Genomic DNA, 14,075 nt, shown 5'->3' with positions numbered 1-14,075 from the left:
CAGAGCACGGATCATGTTGAGGAAAATTCAACTAGAGTGGGCAAATTTTGTTATAGACATTGTAACAGTTGCAGGTAGTGAATAGGGTGGAATGGAATGTATTTCGATAATTTGCCATGGAACTAATGTAGAGGGTTTAGTGTTTGGCCAATGGGTGCCATGTGCAGCAAGTAATACAGTCTGAAAGTGTTACCACTTAGTAAGGTCACACCCCCCTTTTACACATGGTAGCCTTAGTTTTTAAGGCCTAATCTGGACTTCCTTTTCGACCAAAGAAATTCAGAAACCAATTTATCAACTGTAGAAAAGAAGGAATGAGAGATACATACTGGGAGCACATTAGATAGACAGTTCACTATTGGTGTAATCATCATTTTCAAAGTCTCCACTCTTCCCCACCACGAAAAATATTTGGGGGACCATGAGGTTAGTAGGTCTTCAGGTTTATTTATTGTTATTTGCTCATTATGAAGCATTTATTCTGATAAATTGTTCGAAAACCAGATGCCTAGATATTTAATCATTTTTGGTTGTCTTCAGAGACCCGGGTGATTGATGCAGGAGGGCTGGCAATGAACATTGTGCGAAGCAAACACAAGGAGATGATGGACGCGGCGCTGAAACTTTTCAGACACTCACCCCCAGTCACAGATCTGGGTTGAATCCATCATCATTCTTTAGCTCACTTTGCCACCTCAATTCAGATCCAGTTATATGCAAATCAGTCTTGACCCTGTGCCTCATGGAAACAGTCCAGCCCGAACTGCCAAGCCAGGTCTTCCCTGAACCGGAAACAGGCATGCTGGGACTGGTTTCTGGGTAACACCCTTCATCATCCAGGTTAGCTTGAATCCAATGGCAAAGTGAGCAAGAGACCCACGTCTGGGCAAACCCTGCCAACTTAGGGCGAACAAAGCAAACACAAGGAGATGATGGACGGAGCGCTGAAACTTTTCAGACACTCACCCCCAGTCACAGTTCTGGGTTGAATCCATCATCGTTCTTTTTGCTCACTTTGCCATCCCAGCGTCAAGATTTCTGTCTTCTCCCTATTCAGAGAGTAGCCAGAATATACAGAGAAGGACTGGATTATAGAGATAGTAGCTGGGATCACTACATCTGGATTTTTATAGGAAAATATGCATTTCATCTGCATAGGCAGCATTTTTTAAAGTAAGTGAACCAAAATTAACACCTTCAATGTCTGAACTATTTTTAATCATGATCAGTGGTAGGTCTATTGCTGATAGAAATAGAAGGGGGGAGAGTGAGCGTGGCCAACCCTGGCGAATACATTGGTGCAGAGAAAAGTGCAGAGAAAGATTGATTTTTGACAGCCCAAACTTATAATAAAATGTTGCTTTATTTTTAGTTTGCAGTGGCTGTTGTTCAAATTCCTATAATCAGCAGATAGTAAGGATGAAATGAAGTGCCTTATTATAATTTTGGCGGTGTGGGAGCAGGCTCGCCACAATGCCGTCACGGTCCCATACTACCAAAGCCAAAACAGACTGCCCGTTTGATTATGACTTTTTAAGTAGTTGGCGGGCAGTTCTTTGGCATTCCCACAGTAGTGCCTTTCAAATAGGCACCAACTGTAAACAATCAAAGCATGTTCCAGCATGGACCGAAATGCACAATGTTGTGCATTTCATTCCGTGCAGGAACATGGGGGTGCATGCTGACAGGGGAGCACACCATGTGCCTTCCTGCATCCAACCTATGGTGGAGAGGCACAAGAGGGCCCTGTAGACTCATAATCAGGATCTAAATATTTTGTCACTTTAGCACCAAATGTATGAGTTAAAGGAGTAAAAAGGCTCAGTTGCTATCATATAACTTGAAAAAGCATCTTGGGGTCTAAGAAAGCATGCTCTTGCTGTCCCTAATGCAATGATCACAATGAGCAAAGTTTGAACAACAGATGCCTGTGCTGAGCACACTAGCAAAGCAAGTGCTGCGAAAAGAGTGCTTAGAAGTCCCTCTGCCTACAGTTACAGTGTGCAAGGACATCATGGCAATGCCTGAAAATAATCTCACCTGCAGCCGGCTCTTCTCCCACACATTTAGAATAAAAACATCTGCTCTAGATATGAGGCAAAACTCAGCTTTACCCTCACTTGGAAATAAAGAAAACATCAGAGAGGTCTGTGGATCACAACAGCTAGTGATGCCAGCGGGTATGAATCATCTTAAACTACTACTTTAGAGAGTGAAAATAGTACTATAATTATGTATAATTCGATTGTGGCAGGGCTTGCCTTGGCGACAGGGTATATATATTGGAGAGTGAAGTCCATGAGATGACAAGGGAGACAATTTAGGATGTAATATAAATAGAAAAGCAGAGAAAGGGAGTGAAGTGTCCAAAGAGAGACGATTCACATAAACAGAATAAAAAGAGGACAGGAATTGCAGAAAAAAGAAAAAGATTATAGGGTAGAGAGAGGAAGTAGAGTGCTGTCAAAGTTCACAGAGAGGCCCGGTTTTTCACCAGTGAATGTGTAACACAAAAAGCAGCGACATCAGATTCAGGTCCATCTAATGGATTCACCATGTGATCTGTTGTGTCTGACTCTGAGAATCACTGTGTTTTGAGGCCTTCTTGATGGTATTGAGAAAGTCACTAAGCTACCTTTGCTAGCCGCTCAAACAAGGTCCTTTCTTCAAGCTTTTTTTTTAACTTACTAAGCTCTACATGTTGCTGGTTTCCCATCAAGGTAATATCATTGTGCCTTCCTCAAATATATTTTACAGAGGGGCTCTAACCTTTTGGTCGGGTGCCACAAACATTCTTCTCCACACTTTGGGTTGTATTTCTTTTCTGATATACAGTGCCTGGACCAAAGTTATGTATGGTAAAGAGGGGGGTTCTCCGCAGTAGAGGCTGAGCACTACCTCGAAGCATTTTGCTTCAGAGGGTGGGGCCGAGGCACTAATAGAGGTGCTCCGTTGCGAGAAGGTACCCAGCAATTGGTAAGTATAGCAAGGAGAATGGGGTGCCTTCATGGTTCGATGTCGGCGGCCTCGGCGCAATGTCAGTTCTTGACGACGCCGGTAGGCGGTTCCGGTTCGATGTCGGCGGCCTCGGCGCAATGTCAGTTCTTGACGACGCCGGTAGGCGGTTCCGGTTCGATGTCGGCGGCCTCGGCTCGATCTCGACCTCCGGTTCGATGACGTCGGGCAGTCTTGGCTCGATGTCGACTTCGGGCGGCTCCGGTCCGATGGCGACCTCAGGTTCGATGACGTCGGCCGGCCTTGGCTCGATGTCGACTTCCGGCGGCTCCGGAGTGCGATCCCCACTCCCGACCTCCGGTGCTCCTCTCCTCAGGTTCCAGCGACTCCGGAGTGCGACCTCCACTCCCGACCTCCGGCACGCTCCTCTCAGGTTCCGGCGACTCCGGAGTGCGATCTCCACTCCCGACCTCCGGCACGCTTCACCTCGGTCTCCGGCGACTCCGGAGGGCGGACTTCACTCCCCCGTCGACGCCGCTCACTCGACCTCGGGTGACTTCCTCCTCGACCTCTGGTACTCTCTACGACCTCCGTCGGCGCCCTCTCTCGACCTCTGGCGGCTCCGGGTACGACGTCTGCTTTTCCAGTCAGCGCCGCTTCTCCACCTCGGGCTCCGGGTCTCCGGCTTCTCGACGTCGGACTCCAGGGAAACCAGTATCCAGGTCAGGATCTTGCTGTTCTTTGCTTCTAAGGCCTGTTCCTGCTGTCCAGGTCCTTAGGATGGTTTTTCTTGCTTCTTCCCACACAGGGATCCAGGCTGGGCTCAGTCAGTAGGGACTAGTATCAAGGGTGGGTTTATGGACCCCACTCCAGGCACAAGTTTCCACCCCTGCTGCCTCACTCCTTCCTCCTTCAGGTTTCTGCTGCTCTCTCTTCACCAGTCAGGTGCCAACTGCCAGCTCCAACTGCCAACTCTCTGTCTTAGCTTCCCAACATTCTAAACCGCCTCCAACTGTCACAGGGCTCCAGAATGTTGCAGAAGGTTCTAGTAGGTTCCAGTGGGTGCTGGTGATGTCACAGGTGGCCACCATTTTGTGCTCCAGGCCCTCAGACAGAAGTTCCAGGGGTAGCTAAAATGGCTCCCTGAATCTGCAGCAACACTAAAAAGTCTGGTGGTTCCCAAAAAGGAAAAAATACTAACAGGGTTTGAGGCAAAAGTGGGACAAAATAAATAATGATGAGGAGGGACCACCCAAAGGGCTGACAGGTCTAACACGCGTCCCCCCCAGCTGAAAGTGGGGAGAGCTACCCAACCCCTTGGGAGTTCTCATCACTAAGGCGGAAATACCTTGAGAGACCGTCTGCATTGGCGTGGTCCACTCCAGGCCGATGTTCCACCTGAAAGTCCATTCCCTGTAGGGAAATAGACCACCTCAACAACTTGGGATTCTCCCCCTTCATCTGCATCAGCCAACGAAGGGGTCTGTGGTCGGTCTGAACCAGGAAGTGCGAGCCAAACAGGTATGGCCGCAACTTCTTCAGAGCCCATACCACTGCAAAGGCTTCACGCTCTATTGCACTCCACTTCTGTTCCCTGGGAAGTAGTCTCCGGGATAGGAAGACCACGGGTTGATCCAGACCCTCTTCATTGAGTTGCGATAACACTGCCCCAATGCCATGTTCTGATGCATCTGTCTGGACAATGAACTCCTTGGAAAAGTCTGGGGCCCTTAAGACCGGGGCCTCGCACATGGCTTTCTTCAGTTTCACAAAGGCCTGCTGACAAGCCTCCGTCCAGACTACCCGTCGAGGTTGTTTCTTGGACGTGAGCTCCGTGAGGGGGGCTACAATGGTACCGTACCCCTTCACGAAGCGGCGGTAGTATCCCGTGAGGCCCAGAAAAGCTCGGACCTCAGTCTGTGTCTTGGGGGGTTCCCAGGCCATGATGGCCTCGATCTTCGCCTGGAGGGGTTGCACCGCTCCCCTACCCACCAAGTGTCCAAGGTACACTACCGACCCCTGCCCGATCTGGCACTTGCTGGCCTTGATCGTCAATCCAGCTTGTCTCAGGGCCTGGAGAACAGCTTGCAGGTGACGCAAGTGATCCTCCCAGCTGTTACTGAAGACGGCTATGTCATCCAGATAAGCAGCAGAGAAACTCTCCATTCCGGTGAGGATCTGGTTTACCAGGCGCTGAAACGTGGCAGGTGCGTTCTTGAGCCCAAAGGGCATCACACAGAACTGGTAGTGGCCATTGGGCTTGGAGAAGGCTGACCTTTCCCTTGCTCCATCAGTCAAAGAGATCTGCCAGTACCCAGAAGTAAGGTCAAAGGTACTTAGGTATTGGGCAGCTCCCAGCCGGTCAATCAATTCATCCGCCCTAGGGATCGGATGAGCATCAGTTTTGGTCACTGAATTCAGTCCCCGGTAGTCCACACAGAACCTCAGTTCCGGTTGGGCACCCGGTGGTGCAGCTTTTGGTACTAGTACCACCGGACTGGACCAGGGGCTGCTAGAAGGTTCGATCACTCCTAGCTCCAGCATCTTAGTGACTTCACTGTGAATGCTGGCCTTCACCTTGTCTGACATCCGGTAGATCTTGGACTTCACAGGTGGGCTGTCTCCTGTGTCCACGTCATGGACGCACAGGTGAGTCCTACCCGGGACAAGGGAGAACAACGAAGAGTACTGTCCCAGGACCTGGCGGCAGTCCTCCTGCTGTTCAGGAGTTAGAGATGGGGAGAGAATCACTCCCTCCACCGACCCATCCTACTCTTGAGACGCAAACAAATCGGGGAGAGGCTCGCTTTCCACGTCCTCTGCTCCGTCAGTCACCATCATCAAGATAACTTCGGGCCTCTCGTGGTGGGGTTTGAGGCGGTTTGCGTGCAGCACCCGTAGGGGCTGACGAGGGGTTTTAAGATCCACCAAATAGGTAGCCTTACCCTTCTTCTCCAACACCTCAAAGGGTCCTGACCAGCGATCCTGGAGGGCGCTAAGCTCTCCTGGTTCGATCACCCACACCTTCTGGCCAGGCTCCAACTCCACCGGGTGAGCATTGTGGTCATACCACGCCTTCATCACTGCTTGGCTGGCTTCCAAGTTGTCAGAAGCTTGCTTCCACAACTTAGCCATTTGGCTCCGGAAGGCCAGCATGTAGCTCACCACGTCCTGGGGAAGCTTTCTGGGAGTTCTTTCCCATCCGTCTCTCACCAGGTTGAGAGGTCCACGTACAGGGTACCCATACAGAAGCTCGAAGGGGCTGAAGCCCACTCCCTTCTGTGGCACTTCCCTGTAAGAAAAGAGTAGACAGGGTAGGAGGACGTCCCATTTCCTCCGCAGGCTTTCAGGCAGACTTCTTCTGATCATGCCTTTCAAGGTTTTGTTAAACCTCTCCACCAGACCATTGGCCTGGGGGTGGTAAGGAGTTGTGAACCGGTAGGTCACTCCACACTCCTTCCACATCGCCCGCATGTACGCTGACATGAAGTTGGTCCCCCTGTCGGACACAACTTCCTTGGGAAAACCCACTCGGGTAAAGATTCCCATCAGGGCCCTAGCCACCACAGGTGCTGTTATGGTCCTCAGAGGTATTGCCTCTGGGTACCGTGTGGCATGATCCACCAGGACCAGGATAAACCTGTGACCAGCTGACGTTGGCGGATCTAACGGACCCACAATGTCGATGCCCACCCTTTCAAAGGGGGTGCTAACGACAGGAAGTGGTTCCAGGGGAGCTTTCAGCTTCACCCCTGTTTTCCCACTGGCTTGGCAAGACACACATGTCCGGCAGTAGGTATCGGACGACACTTTCATCTGAGGCCAATAAAAGTGTGGGACAAGACGGGCGAAGGTCTTGTCTTGCCCCAGGTGTCCTGCCAATGGGATCTCGTGAGCCAACTCCAGAAGGAAGGCTCGATAACGTTGAGGGACTACCAAGGCTCGTGACGATCCGTGTAGGGGTGCCTTGGGTTCACTGTAGAGGAGGCCATCCTCCCAGTAAACACTGTAGTTCCCTTCAACGTTCCCTGCTGCCTGGGCTTCGGCCTGTCGCCTCAGCCCCTCAAGGGTAGGGCACTCCCTCTGGCCCTGGCAGAATTCCTCCCTGGACGGGCCTTCCTCCACGTGCCACTCGGCCGGGATGGGTAGGTCCTCCAGTTTGGTAACGTCCCCCACCGCAGACTCCTGGTCCACCACCTCCGGTGGCCTATCCGTCCTACGGGGTGTGGACGCCGAGGCAGGCTCCTCCTGTCCTCGGTTCTTCCCATGACTGGCAGCTGGCTGGGCCTTTGTTCCAGGCTCCAGCCGAAACGAACTCCCTCTCCGGGAAGTCGCGGACCTTGTGCTCACACAGGCCCAGTCAGGTGTACCCAGCATCTCAGTATGAGTCCGGTATTCCACCTCCTTCCAAGCGTTGTGCTCCATGTCATTCCCCAGTAGACAATCGACTGGCACGGCAGGGCTTACGGCAACTCGAAGTGAACCTGCAACCCCCCCCATTCAAAGGGAACCTCGGCCACTGGATAGTGGCCTGTTCTGCCATCAGCCATCGCGGCTGGGTGGAGTACATCGGGAATTACCTGCTCTGGAGACACCAGTTGACTACGTACCATAGTCATACTGGCTCCTGTGTCTCTCAGAGCCTCCCCTCTTTGGCCGTTGATGGTGACCCACTGCCCATACTTTACGGTATTTGCGGGCACCTGGATCTTAGTAACCATCTCCCGTTCTCCCAGGGACACTAAAGTGACACCCGCCCACTCCCTTCCCTTAATTAAAGGCATCTCCTCCCCGAGCACTACACTAGCTACTCCGGGGGCCTTTCCTCCAATGGGAGGGGGTGGTCGTTTCAGGCACTTCGGATCTCCCTTATAGTGTCCAACGCCACCGCACTCGTAGCAATGGACAACCCTTGGCTGCTGACTCTGGCCAGGATTAGGGTTTCTGGGTGGGTTAGCCCTAGGGGTGAATCCTGTTCCCTTTCCTTGGAAATTATTTTGGGGGCCTTTGGAGAACTCCTTTTTCTTTTCCCCTCCCTCTTTCTTCTGGGGGGCGCCCTGTCCGGCCTTTTGAGTATCCCCTCCAGTCCCCCTTGTGGACACCCGGGTACTAGCCCAAATGTCCGCCTCCTCAGCAAGCTTCCGGGGACTGGTCAGCTTGCTATCCACCAGGTGTTGACGCAGTTCAGGGAAACATTTCTCGAGCAGGTGTTCCTTCAGTACTAGATCAAACAACCCCTCGTAGTTCCTCACTTCACTGCCCTGAATCCAACCCTCTAGTGCCTTCTTTGCATAGTCCAGGAAGTCCACCCAATTCTGTGTGCCCAGTTTGTGACTACCCCGGAACTTCTGTCTGTACTTTTCGGGTGTTAGTCCAAACTTTCTTATGAGCGCCAGTTTCATGGTGGGGTAGTGGGTCTGCTCATCCTCCTCGAGGGCCAATAATGCATCCCTACCAGCTGGAGGCATGTACTTGTACAATTCCCCTCCCCAGTACTTCTCTGGAACCCCATGGGCCCTTAACGAGACCTCATAGGCCGCTAGCCACTTGGCGATATCGTCACCCACCCCATAGCTAGCTACTATGTCCTTTGGCAGGTAGGGTTTGGGTTCCCTGGTGTACTCTCGTTCTTCGCTGCCACCGTTAGGTACAGGGTGTGCCCCGATTCTTAGGATCTGAAGATCTATCTCTTTCAGCCTTATCTCATGAGCCATCCTCTGTTCCTCCTTCTCTTTCTCCAGCCTTGCTAAGTCCCATGTGAGCTGTCTTTTCTCCCTTCGGTCTGTTAACTCCACTTCAGACAAGCCACCGCTAGAGGCACTGCTGCCCTTCCTGGAAAGTGTCCTGGGCCCCGCTAACAGGTTCCCCACCTCAGGTTGGTACAAACCAGCTCCCTCACTGTCGGGCTCTCTATCCCTGTCCTCCTCCTCAGCCTTGCTTTCTCGGCGTGCCTCCCCCCAAGCCCTTAAGCTGGTTTGGAGTACACCCTTCTTTGCTCCTGGGGGACAATACACCCCCTCCCGCTGACAAAACTCCCTGAGTTGGGCCACAGTGTACGTTTCTAAATTCTCCAGTACAAACTCCATCTTGCCCACTCAGGTCAGAGGACAGTTATTTGCAGTAACTATGCAGGGGGGTACCTTATATAATACCTCCTCCCACCACCAGAGTAAATTTGGAAAAAACAAAAACCCACAATTAGGAAGGCCGCTTTGAGAAAACTCCCGGTGTAGGCCTATGGACTAACCACAGTTATTGTTGAGTATACGTAGGCACAGCTCTATCCCACCACTGAACACCAATTAATGTTGGAAATACCCCACTCCCACACCGGAAAGGGTTGGTGGTAACGGGGTCTCTCCAGGACATACAGTGGTAGCTTGGCTCGAGTGGTCAGGAATCAGGCACCGTGCTAAGCATACGTCATACCCATACAATAACCATGCGTGCATCCGTTCCAAAAACGACTCTACACCGTAAAAATTATGAAAATATCTCTGTTTATCTTCTTTTTCTCTTAGTTGCTGATTAGATAAATAATAACACATTCACAATATACAAGGCTTTTAAATAGTGCAGGTCAAATAAATACTGTCTTAATGATTCAATAAATAGGGGTGATCATAAATAATTAAGGCATAAATATAAGTGCAATACATACAGGCAATTAAATATTCTGAGGCAATAAATACTGTAAACCAATAAATATTGTGCGACAATAAATACTGTGGAACAATAAATACAGTGAAGCAATAAATAGGTTAAATACAATAAATACAGTGCTCTCAATAAATAATTAAAAGCTGACAGTGACACTTCTAGAATCAGATCACATCTAGATTTCTATGGGTTGATTTGGCCCAGGCACAGCTTGTGGTTAGGTGGATAGCCTGAGGGTGTCTCACCTAGCTTGGGTAAGGCTGAGGCTAAAACTGAGGTAGATCAAGGGTAATCTAGGAATCTGGCTCTCCCAAACTACACAACCCCTCACACAGGTCACTGTATCAGTCTCAGTCCACCCCTGGCACTCCCAGGCTGGTTCTAACACCTCCTTATCCCTTAGGATGGTCTCTTAGAGCTCCACAGGGCCTTAGGCGCCCTCTATTCCACTTACTGCCCTTTTTATGAAGCTCCGACGCCGCTGGAGTCGTGTCGACGCCGTGAGGCGGTTCCGGTTCGATGTCGGCGGCCTCGGCGCAATGTCAGTCCTTGACGACGCCGGTAGGCGGTTCCGGTTCGATGTCGGCGGCCTCGGCTCGATCTCGACCTCCGGTTCGATGACGTCGGGCAGTCTTGGCTCGATGTCGACTTCGGGCGGCTCCGGTCCGATGGCGACCTCAGGTTCGATGACGTCGGCCGGCCTTGGCTCGATGTCGACTTCCGGCGGCTCCGGAGTGCGATCCCCACTCCCGACCTCCGGTGCTCCTCTCCTCAGGTTCCGGCGACTCCGGAGTGCGACCTCCACTCCCGACCTCCGGCACGCTCCTCTCAGGTTCCGGCGACTCCGGAGTGCGATCTCCATTCCCGACCTCCGGCACGCTTCACCTCGGTCTCCGGCGACTCCGGAGGGCGGACTTCACTCCCCCGTCGACGCCGCTCACTCGACCTCGGGTGACTTCCTCCTCGACCTCTGGTACTCTCTACGACCTCCGTCGGCGCCCTCTCTCGACCTCTGGCGGCTCCGGGTACGACGTCTGCTTTTCCAGTCAGCGCCGCTTCTCCACCTCGGGCTCCGGGTCTCCGGCTTCTCGACGTCGGACTCCAGGGAAACCAGTATCCAGGTCAGGATCTTGCTGTTCTTTGCTTCTAAGGCCTGTTCCTGCTGTCCAGGTCCTTAGGATGGTTTTTCTTGCTTCTTCCCACACAGGGCTCCAGGCTGGGCTCAGTCAGTAGGGACTAGTATCAAGGGTGGGTTTATGGACCCCACTCCAGGCACAAGTTTCCACCCCTGCTGCCTCACTCCTTCCTCCTTCAGGTTTCTGCTGCTCTCTCTTCACCAGTCAGGTGCCAACTGCCAGCTCCAACTGCCAACTCTCTGTCTTAGCTTCCCAACATTCTAAACCGCCTCCAACTGTCACAGGGCTCCAGAATGTTGCAGAAGGTTCTAGTAGGTTCCAGTGGGTGCTGGTGATGTCACAGGTGGCCACCATTTTGTGCTCCAGGCCCTCAGACAGAAGTTCCAGGGGTAGCTAAAATAGCTCCCTGAATCTGCAGCAACACTAAAAAGTCTGGTGGTTCCCAAAAAGGAAAAAATACTAACAGGGTTTGAGGCAAAAGTGGGACAAAATAAATAATGATGAGGAGGGACCACCCAAAGGGCTGACAGGTCTAACAGGGGGGTTCTCCGCAGTAGAGGCTGAGCACTACCTCGAAGCATTTTGCTTCAGAGGGTGGGGCCGAGGCACTAATAGAGGTGCTCCGTTGCGAGAAGGTACCCAGCAATTGGTAAGTATAGCAAGGAGAATGGGGTGCCTTCTGGGAGAGAAAGCACTTTCAAAAGGGTCCTGCAATGGTTTTGATCTTGAATTTTCAGTTTCAATCAGCATGGTGCAACAGGCAGCAATTAGGGTAGTAAGAGGTTCTTGGGGAGGGGTGTTCTCTTTGACATTCAGCATTTGAGTAACCAGTTTCTGAAAGGGTTTTCTTTATGCCGTCCATGTCACAAAATGGCGGCTCCTTCTTTTGTCTTGCTTTTAGTTCTTAAGACCCTGCAATTTCGACCTTTTGAACCTTTGAAAGAGGTTTTTTTCAAAGATTTTGTCCTTAAAGGTTTTTTATTTTGGTGATATTATCACTGGCTAAACGTTAGGACAAGAGTTCTGGTTAAAAGTTAGGTTCCTTGGAATCCTTCGTATGCGCTATCTGAATGCAACCTGAGATTCAAGGTTTTAGAATTACTCCGAAAGATGATAAAGCAGATACGATCTGGCCCAATGCAGATGAAATTCTTCTTTATGTGACAGAACCAGTTATAACCATACTCCTCCTTTTCAATATCATAGAGGATTATGGGAGACACTCTGGATATAAGATGAATTGGAATAAATCCACTTTGTACTGCCCTGGAATGCTTTCAATATCGAGGCATTTTTGTAACTCTACATAGCGAGGTGTGTCGACACAACAACCTTGGAAGAGTAATCTCTAAATTTAAGGACAACGCAGAGAGATGGAAAGATCTTCCCCTCTCATTACTTGGGCAGGCAGTTGTTTTTAAAATGATCGCTCTACCTTAGCTTTTGTATGCCCTTCAAATTACCTATCATCCAATCCCTAGGGCAGTGTCCGCTGACCTTGAGGGAGACTTGCAGTCATTCTTATGGCAGGGAGGACACCCTAGAATAGCGTTAAAGACAATACAATGCAACCCCTATAGCGGAAGGATGGTGTTGCCAGAAATAGAGGCTTATTACTGGGCTGCACATTTGATTCCTATCAATGAATGGACTTACATGACACGAGACCATCCCACATATAGGCTGGAAAAGGAGACACTGGAACCCAACACCCATGTACACTACCTCTGCGGCGGCAAAGGAGTTTCTAGACTGCTTCCCGCGATGCAAGTCACACTGGAAGTGTGGGAAAGGGCGACAACATTCATGGTTGGGAGACATAGGGTTACCAAAGCAATGCCATTATGGAAGGGGAGATGATTCAAAGAATTTAGTAAAGTGCAAGGTTTTGGGGCCTGAGATCTGATGGGAATCTCAACGATAGGTGACATTGTTGATAAAGGCGAATTTAATTCCTTTTGACTTTTTGTACTGCATAGGGGTTCCACAAGTCCCAATTCATCATATATGCACACCAGTGCAATGCATGGCTAGCTGAAGGCATAGTGTGTGCGGAGCTGCCAGAGCACACACTGCTCGAGGGGAGCCTACTACAGGAGAAACGTATGAACAAAGCAGTTTTTCTCACATATAAAACATGTGAGATAGTCTTGGGAACCTGCGGGAGAGATGGGAGAGGGGTGTGGGAGTTTTGGAAGATGTGGATTGGGAAGAGACCCTAATGCACCCCAGAGATAGCTATTAAAACCAGGTTGCGCCTCATTCAATACAAAATCTTGCGTAGAATATATTATGACAGAGATACAGATGATGGGAATGGTAGACTCCACACTGTCTTAAATGCCGGGATGTCAGGGGGGATTTCTTGCATACATTATGGGGTTGCCCCACTATCCAGGTTTATTGGAGGGCAATCACTGAAGAGCTGGGTGGGATCATGGAGGTGTCCCTACGGGCCAACCCTTATTTTGTTCTCTTGCCTATTCCAAATGATGTTGACATTACTAGATCTCAGCTTCTCTTCAGCTCCTTGGGTCTGGTTGGGGCCAAAAGCTATGTGGCCAGATGGTGGGGTGCAGCTGAGGTTCCTACAATTCAGGAGATGAGGAGGGGGATCTTTATATGGCCACTGAGTCACATTTGAGAGCAGTGGTTACACCCAGAAATTTCGAAATGTGTAAGGTCCCTGGATGCGCTATTATGGGTTGGACTAACTAGATGATTCCCAAGAGCCATTGACATCTTTAATTGCTTATACAGCCACCTCCCAACAACGAGGTGGGCATTTGATCCAAACCTGCCCCAATGTAACTGTATTTCTGCTGGTGTACAGTAGTGGGAACCTCTGTGTTTTTCGATTGTCCTACTGATTTTACATGGACTTATTGTAGCCACAGAGGTACTGTCCTTAGTGAATACACCTTATACAACTGCTGTTATTGTTATGATGACTGTATGTTTACTTTATTTATCAAAAACAAATAAAAATATTTTTTTTTAAGTTTGGTTCCTTGTCTGTTAGAGCTCCCTATCTGCACATATTTCCTGAAAGGTTGTTACTTTTAAGACTGGAGTTTTGTCCTCAGATATCTTATTCTTTCCACCAGGACCAATAGATTATTCTTCCTTTTTTCCTGTATCATCCTTAGCTGTGGAAGAGTCGTAGCATCTCTTACATATTAACCGTCAAAAGCAATCTTGCTGATTTAGCTGACAACAGACTAAACAAGAATCTTTTTGTCAGTTTTGCCAATGTCAAACAAGTCTCTAGTTCTTCTAATTCTTCGAGCCGATGGATTAAATCAATATTCACTCTTGTTTATG

At 50.1% G+C, this 14,075-nt stretch overlaps 1 protein-coding gene across 2 annotated transcripts in view; it reads right to left on the bottom strand.

The window, feature by feature from the left end:
• Positions 1–14,075, bottom strand: part of LTBP3 (latent transforming growth factor beta binding protein 3) — a 375,622-nt gene that overhangs the window by 346,036 nt on the left and 15,511 nt on the right. The gene's annotated exons all lie outside the window — the stretch shown is intronic.

This window comes from Triturus cristatus, chromosome 9 (assembly GCF_964204655.1).
Source record: "Triturus cristatus chromosome 9, aTriCri1.1, whole genome shotgun sequence".
Lineage (NCBI taxonomy): Eukaryota > Metazoa > Chordata > Amphibia > Caudata > Salamandridae > Triturus > Triturus cristatus.
The sequence above is the reverse complement of the archived record's forward strand: the minus strand, read 5'-3'. Positions and strand labels throughout refer to the sequence as shown.